Source organism: Anser brachyrhynchus (genome assembly GCF_964034855.1).
Source record: "Anser brachyrhynchus genome assembly, chromosome: 7".
NCBI lineage: Eukaryota > Metazoa > Chordata > Aves > Anseriformes > Anatidae > Anser > Anser brachyrhynchus.
In genome coordinates, this window is record NC_137701.1 from 37,023,365 (window position 1) to 37,037,273 (window position 13,909).

The 13,909-nt window shown below is 39.9% G+C and overlaps 1 long non-coding RNA gene across 2 annotated transcripts; it reads left to right on the plus strand.

The window, feature by feature from the left end:
- Positions 1-2,757: 2,757 nt before the first annotated feature.
- LOC308198383 lies at positions 2,758-11,627 on the plus strand. 2 transcript variants are annotated; one of them, XR_013953869.1, is made up of 2 exons: positions 2,758-9,465; positions 10,228-11,627. It is a non-coding gene; the product is annotated as an uncharacterized lncRNA (long non-coding RNA). The 2 variants fall into 2 exon arrangements; XR_013953870.1 differs by having other exon boundaries at positions 2,758-6,908.
- Positions 11,628-13,909: the final 2,282 nt, after the last annotated feature.

Below are 13,909 nucleotides of genomic sequence, written 5' to 3' on the forward strand. Positions count from 1 at the left end.
TCACATCCTCCTCACGCACCAGCTGGACCTGGGGAGACATTTGCTGCGAGCACGGGATTTCCCCAGTAGCCTACAGTCAGCAGAACGGGACGACGAACGGATTTGTCACCGTAGGCCACTCTGAAACACCGAAATTTAGCTAACACGCCTCAACTTGGCTGCTCTACAGCGCTGCAGGAGCACGTGGTGCTTGGCCCTCCACTGCCCTGGCTCCACTCCAGCAACGCCAAGCACCGGCTGGATCAAACCACCCCTGCGTTGATGCTGCTCCGTGAAACACTGCACCTTCATCAGCACGGTAAGAAAAGCTAACAAGAAAAAAATCTATACTCAAAAGGCATTTGTTCTGCTTGCATTCAAAACATGATTTTTTTCAGGCACGTACGGACTACAGTTAAAAGAAAATTCGGCCATGTTTTTTCCCTTCTTTCCTAGATATCCCTTCAATGCTTTAAAACTACTATTAATTTTTCAGCCTTTGGTTAAAACCTTTTGATCTGCCCCGCAATACCAGCTGGAGTCAGCTGCAGAGAAGTGAGCTGCCTTCCTTCCAGCCTCCGCTGCTGCAGATTTACCAGCAGGAAATTTGGGGAACTGGTTCCTATGGGAAGAAGGAGCTTGTGCTGACCAACAAGGGGAATTACATGTCAGAGGGAGAGATCCCAAGGTGCAGATAAACGTGATTCAACTGCTACTTCAACGGTTTGCACCAGGACCTCTCATTTTCTACTCCCTGGAAATTTCAAAAAAATCTTTGTGTAATCAGAGAGTCGATACATCTACATACTACTTCCTTTCCTCATTTTTCCCTTCCACTCAGAAGTATTTTTTGTACAAGAATGTTGACATTTTTAAGGACAGAAAAAAATAATTTTCTGTTTTTTTTTCCCTCTTAGCATGTCATGCTTTGTGTCATTTGATAATATACATGACTAGGTTTAATTCTCAATCGTTTCCCAAATCCAATTTGACTACCTAACAGGGTTTAATTTACATGATGATACAATTTCTCACACCAGAAAGCATAGTAACCCTTCTTCTTTGGAGGTTAATGGTGATCTAGCTTAAAGCCCAAAAGATAATTACAAGGAATGTGCTTCAGGTGACAAAGTACTTTTGACAATCCCAGGCTGTTGATAGCTTTTTAATTATACTTCTTCCCACCATAGGAAACAGTATGCTTTCTCCTAAATAGTTTGAAGGCATTTCAGTCTTATTTATTTATTTTTCCATAAATTGCTAAGCACTGTAATCAATACCTTTAACTGACTGTTACCCCAGGCTCTGCTCTCTTGCTTTCTTTTATTTGGAAGAGAGATTAAATTTTGGGTTAATTTTTTCCCCATATAAAATGAAATACAAAAGAGCATCAGGAGAAGAATACAAACATTTATTGACTTGCTTCTTGTCTTCTGCACCCATTTGATATTTTGTGACATTTAGAAATTGAAACTTCGCAGGATTTTTAGGTGCGAGCTTTGCTAACGGAGAAGGTCAGGCTCTTAAGCAACAAGGCAGTTTATGATTATTAAATATGACCAACTACGAAGAAGAAAAAAAAGGAAAATCTCATGGCTGATTTTGCATATTACTGTGCTTTCTGACTACTTTTCTGCTTGTGGTTTGCTCTGCGGATATAAAAAGGCTGTTCTGGTCAGAAGAAGAAAGTAATTGTTCTAAATGAATGTAGTGCACGGCATGAGTAATAACATGCAGGTCTACACTTTTTTCCATTTACTTTATATGCAAGGGTTGATTGTCTTTTATGCCACTGAAATTAGTTTCCAACTAGTATTTATGTGTCTTACAACAAATTGTTTGTCACTTTCTCTGATTAAATGCACTCTTAATAACACCCAGCTTTAAAAGTCTTTTCAATTTGGAGCCCACAGCTCAATCACTGCACCTGCCCCTCCCAGCACCTTGCACTTGTCCTTAAATAAACACCTCTATTTAACAAGAAGAGTAAAAAAAATGAGACCTGGATAGAAGCGTTTCTCAAAAAGAAATGTCTTAGGATAGAAGCAAAGATGCAGCAAACAGTTTTGATACTTGGAGGCATCAAAAACCATTTATGTAGAAATGAATTAAAAGAGTAACGTCACCTCTTCCCTCAGGCTTTTGCTGCATCTTATCAGTCTCCCTGCATGATATTACTAATATGCATGGAGAAAGCAAAGTTGTCTATAGGGGTGTATAGAAAGTGAACAAAATCAAAAACAAACCAAGTCACAGAATGGTCAGATCTAGGACAACTTCTAGTTCACGTTTTTCTCATCCCTATTTCTTATTTAACTCAGACTCAGATGCATTTCCAAGCCTCTGAGGAAATGCATCATTTTCAGGCAATAGCAGGAGTTCTTAAATCTGGCCTAAACCAGCTGAATCTGGTCTTGTCCTAATAACTGTCAATCTATGTAATTGATCTCTGGGGCACCCCAGAGCACCTGAGCATTGCTGGTGGGTGTCACCTATAGGCGGTGTGTTCAGGGTTTTCCCCTGCTGCAGCGCAGCACCTATCTTGGGGCTTAGCATTTCCACTGGGGAGCCCTGGCAGCAGCAATTACAGGGGGCTGGTCTGCCAGCAAACCTGCTGAGCATCAGTGTTAAGTTATCCTTCTTTTTTTTTATTTTTCTTTGGTAAATATAGCTCATAATGGCTTAACGAGAGAAACAGGGGCCCCTGAAAAAAATAAAATAAAATAAAATAAAATAAAATAAAATAAAATAAAATAAAATAAAATAAAATAAAATAAAATAAAATAAAATAAATGGATATTTACACTCACCTACCTACCCTTAGCTGGATGAGCTGCCTTTATGGTAGGGATCAGCTTGAAGAAGTTACAGGCTGGGTGCGTGCTCTTGCAAGCAAAGCAAACAGGAAAGAAGGCTTATTCAGGGCATGAGATTTATGAATACTAATGATTGTTTATAAACAAACAAACAGCTTAAGGTACTCTCCACTTTTGAAAGCTAGACTGGAATAACCCTCACCTCCCCAGCCAACTTCAAGGCATATCTTTGCTAAGGATTTACTGTATATTTACATTCTTGTCATAAATGACCTTTTATTTTATTGTATGATGTTTGCCCTTATTAAAGCCTAGTGACAGTAGACTGTAGTATTTTAAAAGCATGTCATAGTTGAAAAAACTCCACGTTTCTATTTCCCAAAAAAAAAGTGGAACTTTGTGTACAATGTTATTCAGATTTCAAAAGATGTGTTATTGCCTAAAGTATGGTTACCTGGAAATGCATTATCTCTGACACTACATTTTAATCTGAAAATAATAAAAACCTCTGTAAATGTGTTGCAACTATATTGAGTTACTAAAGTGAGAGCCCTGTTACTTACTTGTTGTGGAAAACTACTACGATTGCTGGTGGAAATTAAAGTGGTCTTATTCTGTCTGATTTATTTGAGGTTTCAAGGACAGACTGAAATAGCAAACTGCATCTTAGGTTTGCACTCATTTTTTTCCCAGTATAGGTGTATATAGGTTAATAGATAGAGCAATTGGGACTGAAATACATTATGTAAGTTAAAAAGTACTGAGCAGGGTGGTTTTATTCAGGGCTTCAATAAAAGTTGCTGTACAGACAGTAGATGCTGGAACTCAGGCTTCCCTCCTGAATCTGTAGAGTAGCAGTGCCTCTGCACCAAGGAAGGCTTCAATAATTAGTTTACAGTAATCTGCAATAACTGGAATAAATGAGATCAAGTTTATGCCAGGAAATTGAATCACTTTTTTTCTTCTTCTAAGGCAGCCTCTGGATCCTCCGGCAAGCTTCCTTATCGTTAGTGAATCTCAACAAACTGTGAATTTCAGGAGTCATAAGCTTCTTTTTTTTTTTTCTTGATCAATCTGATATATCAAGCATTGAGTCAGAACTGTATTTTTTTTTAACATGCTTCCAGTTCTTCCTTTCCTCTGCCCTTCTTCTTGTTTCCCGTCATATGCCACACTGTCAATCACTTTGATATGGTCATCAAAGACATTATATCTGATTTACTTCCCTGCAACAGTTTATTTTCTACACAGGTCAACGCTTCCACATTTATTTTTGCCTGTCACATTATCATCGTGTTTTCATATAACTTAATGACAGTACATTCAATGTATGATTTTGCTGCATCAAAAATCCATCCTGAAGCAATCTTCAGATGTAATGGCTTTCAGTGTCACTTCTGGTACCAGATAGCTGTGAAGCCTGCACTCTGCACAGGCTGTTTTCATTCTCAGTAGCTGTATAGTTATTTTCATTGCCTACGAAGCTACATAAATAGTCTGGGTCAAAGTATGATGCAGTGAATTGTATGAATGATACAGATTTCCAGCTGCATTACTGATTTCATTTTAGGTATTTGTATAGCTGCTTTGAATTACTTACGCACACAGAAAAACTTGCATTTTCTGAGCTGTGCTTACTAAAAAAAACCTAAGATCCAGCCGTTTTCTGGAGGCCCTGCTGCAGGCCATACACCTTCCCCCAGGGACCAGCGCTTCCTCCAGGTGCTTGTGGCTCCTTGAGCTTTGCTTCCTCAAGGTTCAGGCAGGCCACCACGTGGGCTAAGAGCTGTGCCGGTTATTATAAAGACCATAGGACATCACTACAGTCTTATTAAAAATAAACCAGCATGTTTTGAGGCTGGCCAGACAGAGAATGTCATGAGAAAGCAAGTGTTCTGTGCTGAAGGAGCATAACCCCTCTCACCTACCATGTGAGTAATAAGAGGCAGCTGTGCAAACTTTAATAAAGGCGGATTCGTGTTTTCATTCCCATTTCTAAAGTAAAGATCGCATTTGTTGAGCCATGCTCTTTCTGCCTGCGCGGTTCCATGTTTCAATCCGATCGCCCCCTTTTTTCGTCTGCCATATGCATAACAATGCCGTGACAGCTGAGGGGACGGCGGGCTGACACGTTCACTGCTCTGAAGGATGGCCTCCTGTCATCTCAGCTGTGAGGGGACAGCCACAGCCTGACATGGCCTAACGAACACGGAGGGATACGTTCTGTCCGTCCCTAGCGAAAAGTTGCAAGAATGCCTTTTTTCCTCTTAATGCCACAAGGCGATATTACAGCAAGTAACACCTCACCTGCCTGTCTCATTAAGGTATTCAGCATCTGTATTTTACAGAACTGAAGAGTTTAGCAAAGCCAAAGCAGCAGGAGAAATTCCAGGCTGTTCCTTAGCGCCGGAGAAATGTATAGGAGAAATATGTCAAAAGGCAATTTTAAATAATGCTACCCAAAGACACTAAACAAAACACGCAACGCCCAACCATTCAAATGGCAAATGTAAACGCAAGCTTGTTTTCAAGGGTACAGTTTCTGAAGCTATTAAAGCTAGGAAAAGGTCATTTGTCAAGGCAGTATCCAGCGGTACATCTTGTCCTTCTAATAAGAAGGATTTATTTTCTCCCATGACAGCGAAAGACAAACAGAAGTACTGAGCTAAAATTTCTCAATTTGACAGTAACTATGACTTTTATGGGTGCTCTAACAATATGATCTATACACTTGTAGTAGCTAGAAAAGATTTTGTAATTCATTTGGTACTGCAGAAGGTCATCCCTTCCCACATGGAGCTGGTCCGATATGTCCTTACATGTACATTATTATAACAGTGCATTTGTATACATACACTGCTGTTTCATATGTATATTGTATATCGATATGTTGCTGCTGTTAATGATTTATCATGTGTAATTCCACATGAATACTAACCACAACTGTTTTGTGACAGGAGGGGTTTAAAGGATAATAGAAATTAAAACTCTATAGTGCTTGATAAAGCAGACAATTGATTCCCTCCTCAAATATAGGAAGGTTGTGAAATGTCAAGTTAGATGTACAATTTCTTATACTTCTGGTTTTTAAATTAAGTAGCAATTCAGCCCTAGCTCTAAATGCTATGAGTGCAGATGTCTGACATGAGTGATGATTTCTCTTCTTCTTGATCAAAAAATATTTAATTTACATAGCATATTCAGTAAAATGTTAGAAATATATAATGCTGGCAGTGCTTTATTAACTTCCTTGTCTTTCTGCATAGTGTGGGGGAGAGAACACAATATCACTTGGATTCAGCACAGCCTAACTTTAGTCAAACAGATACAAAGCACATAACTAATATCCTGCATAACACAGATACTCCAAGATGTCTTTTTGTTCCAATTCTGGACAAGCCCTACATATTCAAAACATGCATAAATGAATGTTTTAAACAAAACATTACATCAGTCCAATTACTCTGTTTTAAATCAGGCTTGTCCTTGTCACATTACATCATCTTAAAAAAAAAAAAAAGTAAACCATTCAACAAAAATAATTTCAAATTGAAATCCAGAAACATTCCCAAAAAAGACTGAATGGGATTTCAGCATTGCCACACAGAAAAACTTTCCAGGATCTCCCTCTGAAATAACAACCTGACTTGGTATATCTCAGGCAGACCACGTGAAATTAGCAGAGACGGTGGCAACTGGACGCCATGAAGGTTTATTTGGCTGCTTCGCTGCAAAGTCCCTGGTGGACTGGGACGCGGATGTTGCCCTGGCACTTCTGCATCTCCCTGTGCAGCTGGACTTTTCACCAGCTCGAGCCCTGCAGCCCCCTTCCCGGAGCTGCAGTGCTGGCTCTCAGCACTGGTGTTCACTCACTTTTTCCTGGGCACGGCAAAACCACTTCAAGTATAGCTTGTCCTACCTGCTGCAGCGCGACTTCCAGCTGTTATTTCTAAAAGAAGACTACATTAGCTTTTTATATGGAACACATGACAACTGCTCCAGGCTGCAAATAGCCTCCTAAATATCCTCCTGTAGTTACTGGTGTGTTAACAATGAGCAAGCGTCTCTCCTGAAGTCTTGCTGAGGCTGCTCAAGAGGCCTGAATCGAGCAGGGTAAGTCCCCACAAATCCTACTAATGGTATCTCACATGGCCTTCTGACAACCTCTCCTACCAGTAACAGGTTTTCCTATTGAAAACTGAGAAAAAAAAAAAGTGCGATCACGGAACTGAACTCCCCATCTTTATTGGTGAGATTGGGAAAGTTTGCGAGTGGCCAGGTTCAGGTGGAGAGCTTATCAACCCTGAGCTCTGCTGTGCAGGCCCAGTCCAACAACGGAGCCCAAACGGCAGCTCCCCAAAATGGCTGACCCTGTGCCCTGCCAGCGCACAGGGCAAGGGCTGTTGGAGAAATAAATTCAACTGTTCTACTCCTAGTATCTAAAAGAAACTAGTTTTGGAGTCCTCCTCAGCAGTGGAGTGAAATTAAATACAGTTAATCATACCGATATTTGGGATACAGAGTTTTGTTTTCTTTACGAGTCTTATGCTTTTTTGTTGTTGTTGTTTTGTTTCCAGCACGTTTTGTGGATTATAAATCCTTTTTCACTTCAACACTACTATAAATATACACTCTGCTTTAAAGACAAAGCATTACCAGATAATTTAAAGAAAATCCAGAACCACAGTCTTGCAGCTTTCTCCAGAGGCAGAGACCCCCTAACCTGCACCAACCACAATTTCTGTAGGAACGTGGCTATGAAATAAGCCTCATGCACTGCAGTGTACATCACTGCTATAAGAATACGAAAAGGCAGTAACCAAATAAAGGTATGAAGTAAAATAGCCAAGGGTATTGCAGCAAACCCTAGAAATCATGGGATGTTACTTGCAGATGTAGTATTTTAGAAGGGAACTAGGAAGAGGAAAGGATGAGAGCAAAATATTCTTCAATATGTAAATTACTTTGTACAAGGTACATTGAAGTACCTTGCTATTATTACATTAAATGTGCAATTAAAGAGTTAATTGGCTTCTAAGCACTCCCCCACACAGCCCTTGCATCCAATGCACTGCAAATGCCTGGGACTGCACAGAAGGGACTCACCCTAATTCCCATCTCCACACCGCTTCCAAGGGGAAGTGCTGCATGAGGAGCTGGGCCTGACACATGTTGTGCCCCCCTCTTACATTTTTAAGGGGGTGTCCTGCAAACCTGTAGCAGGGCAATTACCAAGAAGTTTTAAGAAAACTCACAGATGTCTTCCATTCTGACACCTTGGTCACCTCCCTCTAGTAGCAACCACCCTCAGTACACCTGAACAGCCCTTCCAAAGCTGTAACACCTGGAAGGCATCTTGGGGTTTATACTGCTGCTGTTTGGCGACTAGTTTAATGTGATGAATGTCCTTGTCCACAGGCCTTTGGCATTACAAATAACTACTTGATGTAGTTCAGAAGGATTACTTTTTTGACCATTATTTGCAAAATATCGATGGGCAATCTGTCTGTGTAAAAACAGAAATGTACAAAGAGAAAGCCCTTTTTAACAGGACTTAGGAAAAATCATGTTGCAAACATTGTGATTTGGTACAGAGTCCATGCATGAAGAAAATTTGCTAAAACAGCCAATTAGAACATTATTCATATTACGCGTACTTCTGCATACAGCAAATTAACGTCTGCGTTTTTTTTAACACAGTTCTAACAATTAGCAAAGGCAATAGATGACCATAATGCTAGGTAGATTTAAAGTTTTGAAAAACTTTGTCTTCATGAAATTAAATCACAATTTTTTACACTACACATAAGACTGGAATTTTCAGATTATGAAAGTCACAGATTTAACAACACACAGAACTGGAATTTGCTCTATATTTTAACCATTTTCACCCCGTTATTAAAAGTACCATAATCATAACCATTTTGTACTGTGACTAATCCCTTCTTTCAAAACATACAAATTTCTCAAGTTCCTCACTGCTGTCTGCTTTTAGTTTTCCACATTTTGCTTTGCTTACTCCTTTGAAAAAAAAGCACTAATGTGATTTCCAAAGTTAAGTATAAATAGAGGGATGTACACAACTGCGGGTGCATGGGGTAGTTAGGCAGGTGAGATAGCCTCTTTTTTAAATTTGCATAAAAATAAAAAGCGTGGAACTCAACAACAGATATAATGGAGAAAGCGACAGGAAAGAAGCAATAACCATTAACATTCAGGGCTTGGAAGGAACAATATGAAATTTTCTTCTCACCTCACACTCCCTCCCAAGACTCGCAAAGAACCTTTGGCATAGTGCTGCAAATTAAGTCTGTTAACAAGTATATATCTTAGCTTTTCTTTCTAATTAAATGGAAAAAGATTTCCTTAGGAAGCAAAGAGCACAGAAATGCAAATGGAAAGAACTGACAAATAAAGCTAATGCCCTGTTTCCACAAACATCAAAGAGCCCCTTAAGTGACATTTTGTACACTGTTGAGATTTTGTGCCGGTTATATCAGTTTATTACTGTTTCTTGCTCTGTTTTAGGTACAACTCTGCCTCTGTCTCTAAAGAAAAGCAAAAGTCAACAGACCTAAATCGTAACCAACCTATCTCAGCCATTCACCAGACTTCTGATGTGCAGCCAGTAGAAGTATACAATTAGTGAAATAATTGTATACTTATTCTTGTGGGTTTATTTATTTGCTTATTTATTTTCAGAATGAATATTATATTCCCCATTTACAGTAGTATTCATTCGTACAGGCATTTAATTTGCATTTTTGCACTACTAGTAGAACTTCGCTGTCAATTTCAGATTTCAGCTCTGAATTTGGCAACTTCTGACTCCTATCTGCAAGAAAAAAATCTCTTAAAAGCTGACTACATCATGTCACTGCGACCTGCTCATTAGAAAGTACCTTTTTTATAGTTACGCATTAAATAATGGAATTTTAAAACTCCAAATTCAACTTCAAAGTACAATTTCAATTATATCATCCACTTTGAGATTCTTTATCATTTTGTTAACAGCCACTGTCATATTTGATCTCCATCCCATACACAAGCAAGATGGACTATAGCATTTCAGCCTTCAGTGCATTCTGCTGTATATGCAGAGCACTGCAAGCCCAGCATACTAATAATCACCTTTGATTGACAGTTCTTTAAATTAATGGCATTTGGACAACAGCAGTGAAGATGATCAAGTTTAAAAACAACATAAAAGTTAACTGGCAGAAAGTTCAGCCTGCTGTAAAAACCCGTAAGTGTCCCATAATGGCCCATATAAGGTTCTCTGCTTCTGCTGGTGTTTGAGCTAACTAGCATGTTAATTTATAGACCATTTTGCTGCACGGTATTTTGGCCAAGCTCTGTCTCTTTACGGTTTTCCTTCCATGACTTCTTTTATTTAGCATTTAATAAAATGTCTGTAATGTTTTACAATCAGAGGCCACTGGGAACTTCTCTGCTCCCACCAAAAACTTCCACAGGAGCATCACCTTTGACGCAATGGTGGAGAAGAAAGAGTGGAGCAAGACTTGAGCAGACCACCACTACCCAGGATAAGCCAACAGCCCTATTACTACTAACAGTGCAGGGTCTGCAGCACACGGATGAGTAGGTATAATACCTTAGCTCCACTGGGAAAGCTGTGTTTTCATGACAGCATTCAGCACCCTCCCTTTTAGCTAGGCTTCAATTCTACGCAGACAGCAGCTGAACGCCCAAGAGCCCCAACTCGAGCACCTCTGCAGTGCTCCACGAGATGCGCAACTCACCACACCACTGTTGGGGTCTGGACATAAGTGCAGTAAGGAGCACGCTGCAAGAAACAGCACACACAGGCAACTTAGAGAGGAGTCAGGTTTTTCTTCACGCCTTTCAGATGGAGAGGAACAGCCTGTACTTTTTTAAACTTCGTTTTTATCTAGATCATATCTATTCCTAACTAATTCAGCTTTCGGAATTTCATATGCAATTTAAGCTCTGCAAGGTCACCATTTCCTAAAGGGATTTTAATTTTTAAAATTTTACAGATGGTTATTCAGCTCAGACCTGCAAGTTCATAAACAATTTTTGAAATATCTGGTTTACAGTTGTATTCTAATTGTAGTGAGATGAAAGAGGTACAGGCCTGACTTTTTTCTAGCTTCAGACACATTTTTTTTCCTTTCAGCTATACATTTCAGCCTATTAAAAAGCCTCTGAAAGGTAAGAAAGCTAACATAAATGTGATTTTCTTCCTACAATTAAAGCAGCAAGTCTTTCTACTTGCTGCCAGTCGTGTCATACTAAAGTTTACAGGTGTTTCGAAAATCTAACATCTCTCTCTGTTTTCCTTGACACCATGAGGCACCTGGATTCTTTTCTTAATTGGAAATGCTTTCAGCTGAAGAGTCAGCACGTAGGTGTGTGTGGTGGTAAAGAGCATTAGCATTGCACCACTCCGGGAGAAGCTCACAGCTGCACTTACTTGGGTTCTGCTCAACGTCTCTTCCATTTTTATCGTATTTGAAAGTAATGCTGACCGGGAGATAAATGATCAAAGAATGAATCCATTAAAACATGCTAACTGTATCTACATTTATTCCATTTTTTAATATTTTTATTATTTTTGCTGAACTGGTAATATCTTAATTAACTGGGAACATTTACAAAGCTCTCGGTGGGCTCCGTTTGCCCTAACAGGAATGCCATTAGTCATTTACTGCTCACCAGGGATGACATCCAGCCAGCTGAGGCACTGCTCCCCACTAAAGAGATCTGACCACGGTGATTTACAGCCTTTAATAATAAATAATCTTTTACTACTTCTACTTTTCTTGGCCAACGTCAACCAAATCCTTACATGTGACATCATTTAATTTCCATTAGATGGAAATGTGCTATCCTTTTGCCAACAGGCCTTGCAGGTCTATCTCCCGTTTGGCGTGGAGATACAGAATTGGGTGTTTTCATAGTGAAACCTGAATTTTTCCTTGAGAAAAGTTGTGCTCAGTTAATATGGCAATTTCTTTTAATGTTAATCCAAAACTCTGTATTTTTAACTGCATTTCATCCATGTATTACTGTTCATGTTAAAAATACATGCATAGGAAGGGTTTTTACTGTCAGCACTTTCTGCAGTGAGTCACCACCTTCACAGTTGCAGTTCTGAAATAATATTTTTAAGCTCCAGTTTTTCCAGCTGTGTCCAAGCAGACCACTGGCTCCTGTGCTGAAATCCCTTCACTTTAATGGGCACCATGGACTTACTCCCATCAGGGACAGACTACAGAATAAAGTCTCGGTCTGGCTGCCTTTTGTATGTGTCAGGCTCTCGGGGAGCTGTAGAGTGAAAATTGAGAGAAGTAGAAAAATGACATTGTCGACACCCCAGACAGACATAACACCTGAAAGCATGTTTGGAGTACTGCAAAAATGCAATTAATTAATTGGATTTGAGGTTGATGTCTCTTAAAATAGACACAGCATCTCCTCCTCTACCAAGAGCAAGTCGCTGTCCCGATTCCCTTTCCAGCAAACTCCCTTCCTTGCTACGATGAACAAGTTGGAGGCAGAGACTGTGTTTGCCACACTGTCTTCTTCCTGCAGAGGATGAAATACTTTACACAATAAAAGTCAATGAGCCTGCGTAACATGAGGGCAATTCCAATGCTGTCTCGGAGGGATTTATGATTGACTGAAGCAATCGGAGATGCTGATGGCATAAACTTATACAGTCCACTAGGAATATTTACTCTCCATTTCATATCTGCCACAAAAGCCTTAAACCTGTTTGCTGAATGTCACTGTTTCAGTTCATCAACACCCAACACAATGATCAAACTTTATTCAGCAGGGACCTGGTATTTCTTCTGCTTTTCCTCTGCTGAGCAGCATGGGTTAATAAACTGAAATGACTCATGACATCTTTTTAATGAATAATAATCTCTTTGCTTTTTAACATTTTTAGTTTCAAAACTGAGCACAATTATTTAAATAAATCGATATTCTCTTGGAGGCTTAATATCTGCAACCAGGTTAAAATATTCCTTACTTTTCTCTTTTCTTCTAGGTCACCAAATTTATTAGAAACCATCTAAAGCAGACTGTTTTGACAGCTGCCTTCTTAAAAATAAATGTTCTCTCTCTGTTTCTACAATTAAAAGAAAAAATAAAACCTATATTTAGATTCCAAATAAACCAAATAGAATCACCAAGATATCTCCTGGTCTTTGGGAGGTTCCATGATACCACTACTTAAAAAAATTATTTTAGAGGATCAGGTTTTACTGCTGAATTTCCAGAGCTTCTTTACTAATTATTTGAAGAGATTGTTTAGGAAAATGTGAAATTAGAATGTGATTCTTGTTGAATGCCTGCTGAGATAGATGAAGGGCTGTCACGGCCAGAAGGGCTCCTTGTGCCAGATGAAGGCTGCCCTTGGGGGTGCTCTGGCTGTGCATTACTCACCCAATCCCTCTGTCACTCCTTTGCACGCCCTATCAAAATAACGTTCTTATTAACACATCTTGTTTGCTTGGTCGCTGCCATTTGTTTTTATTTGGCGATTTGTTAGCTGCGAGCACATCTTGCTGACAACAGCCTCTTGGTGCCAGTTCAGTACCTGAATGCCAGAAGAAAGGTGTGGGGTTCACTGCCCAGCATCTGCTTCATGCTTCCCTGGTCTGGAAGGGTTCATATCAATACCTGAGCATGCGGGCAGATAAATAAGAATAATACTGACTTTCCATTAAAAAAATAAAAATAAAATGGTTTGTCTCAGCGTAGAAAACATATATGGCTCCCTTTGTTAATGTGGGCCAATTTAGGCACAGTCACCAGTGCAAAAATATGCTGGAGGCTTCAAGAGAGGCTCCCGTGAGGATATACGCCTGCTTTAAAGCAGCGACAGAAATGCCCAGCAAACAGCTTGGATGTGCTGGCACTTGGCTGCTCTGCTCGGAGGGGACAGATCCGGAGCCACGGTGGCCCAGCACCAGCTGAACTGGCAGCAAATGAGAAAGACGTGCCAGTGCCTCGGCCCTGTCCCCACAGCTCCACAGCACTGCTCCAGCACACTCCCCTGGAGCCTAAAGGACTTTCCTCTCTTAGCAAAAGAAAAATAATAATAATAATAAAAGGCA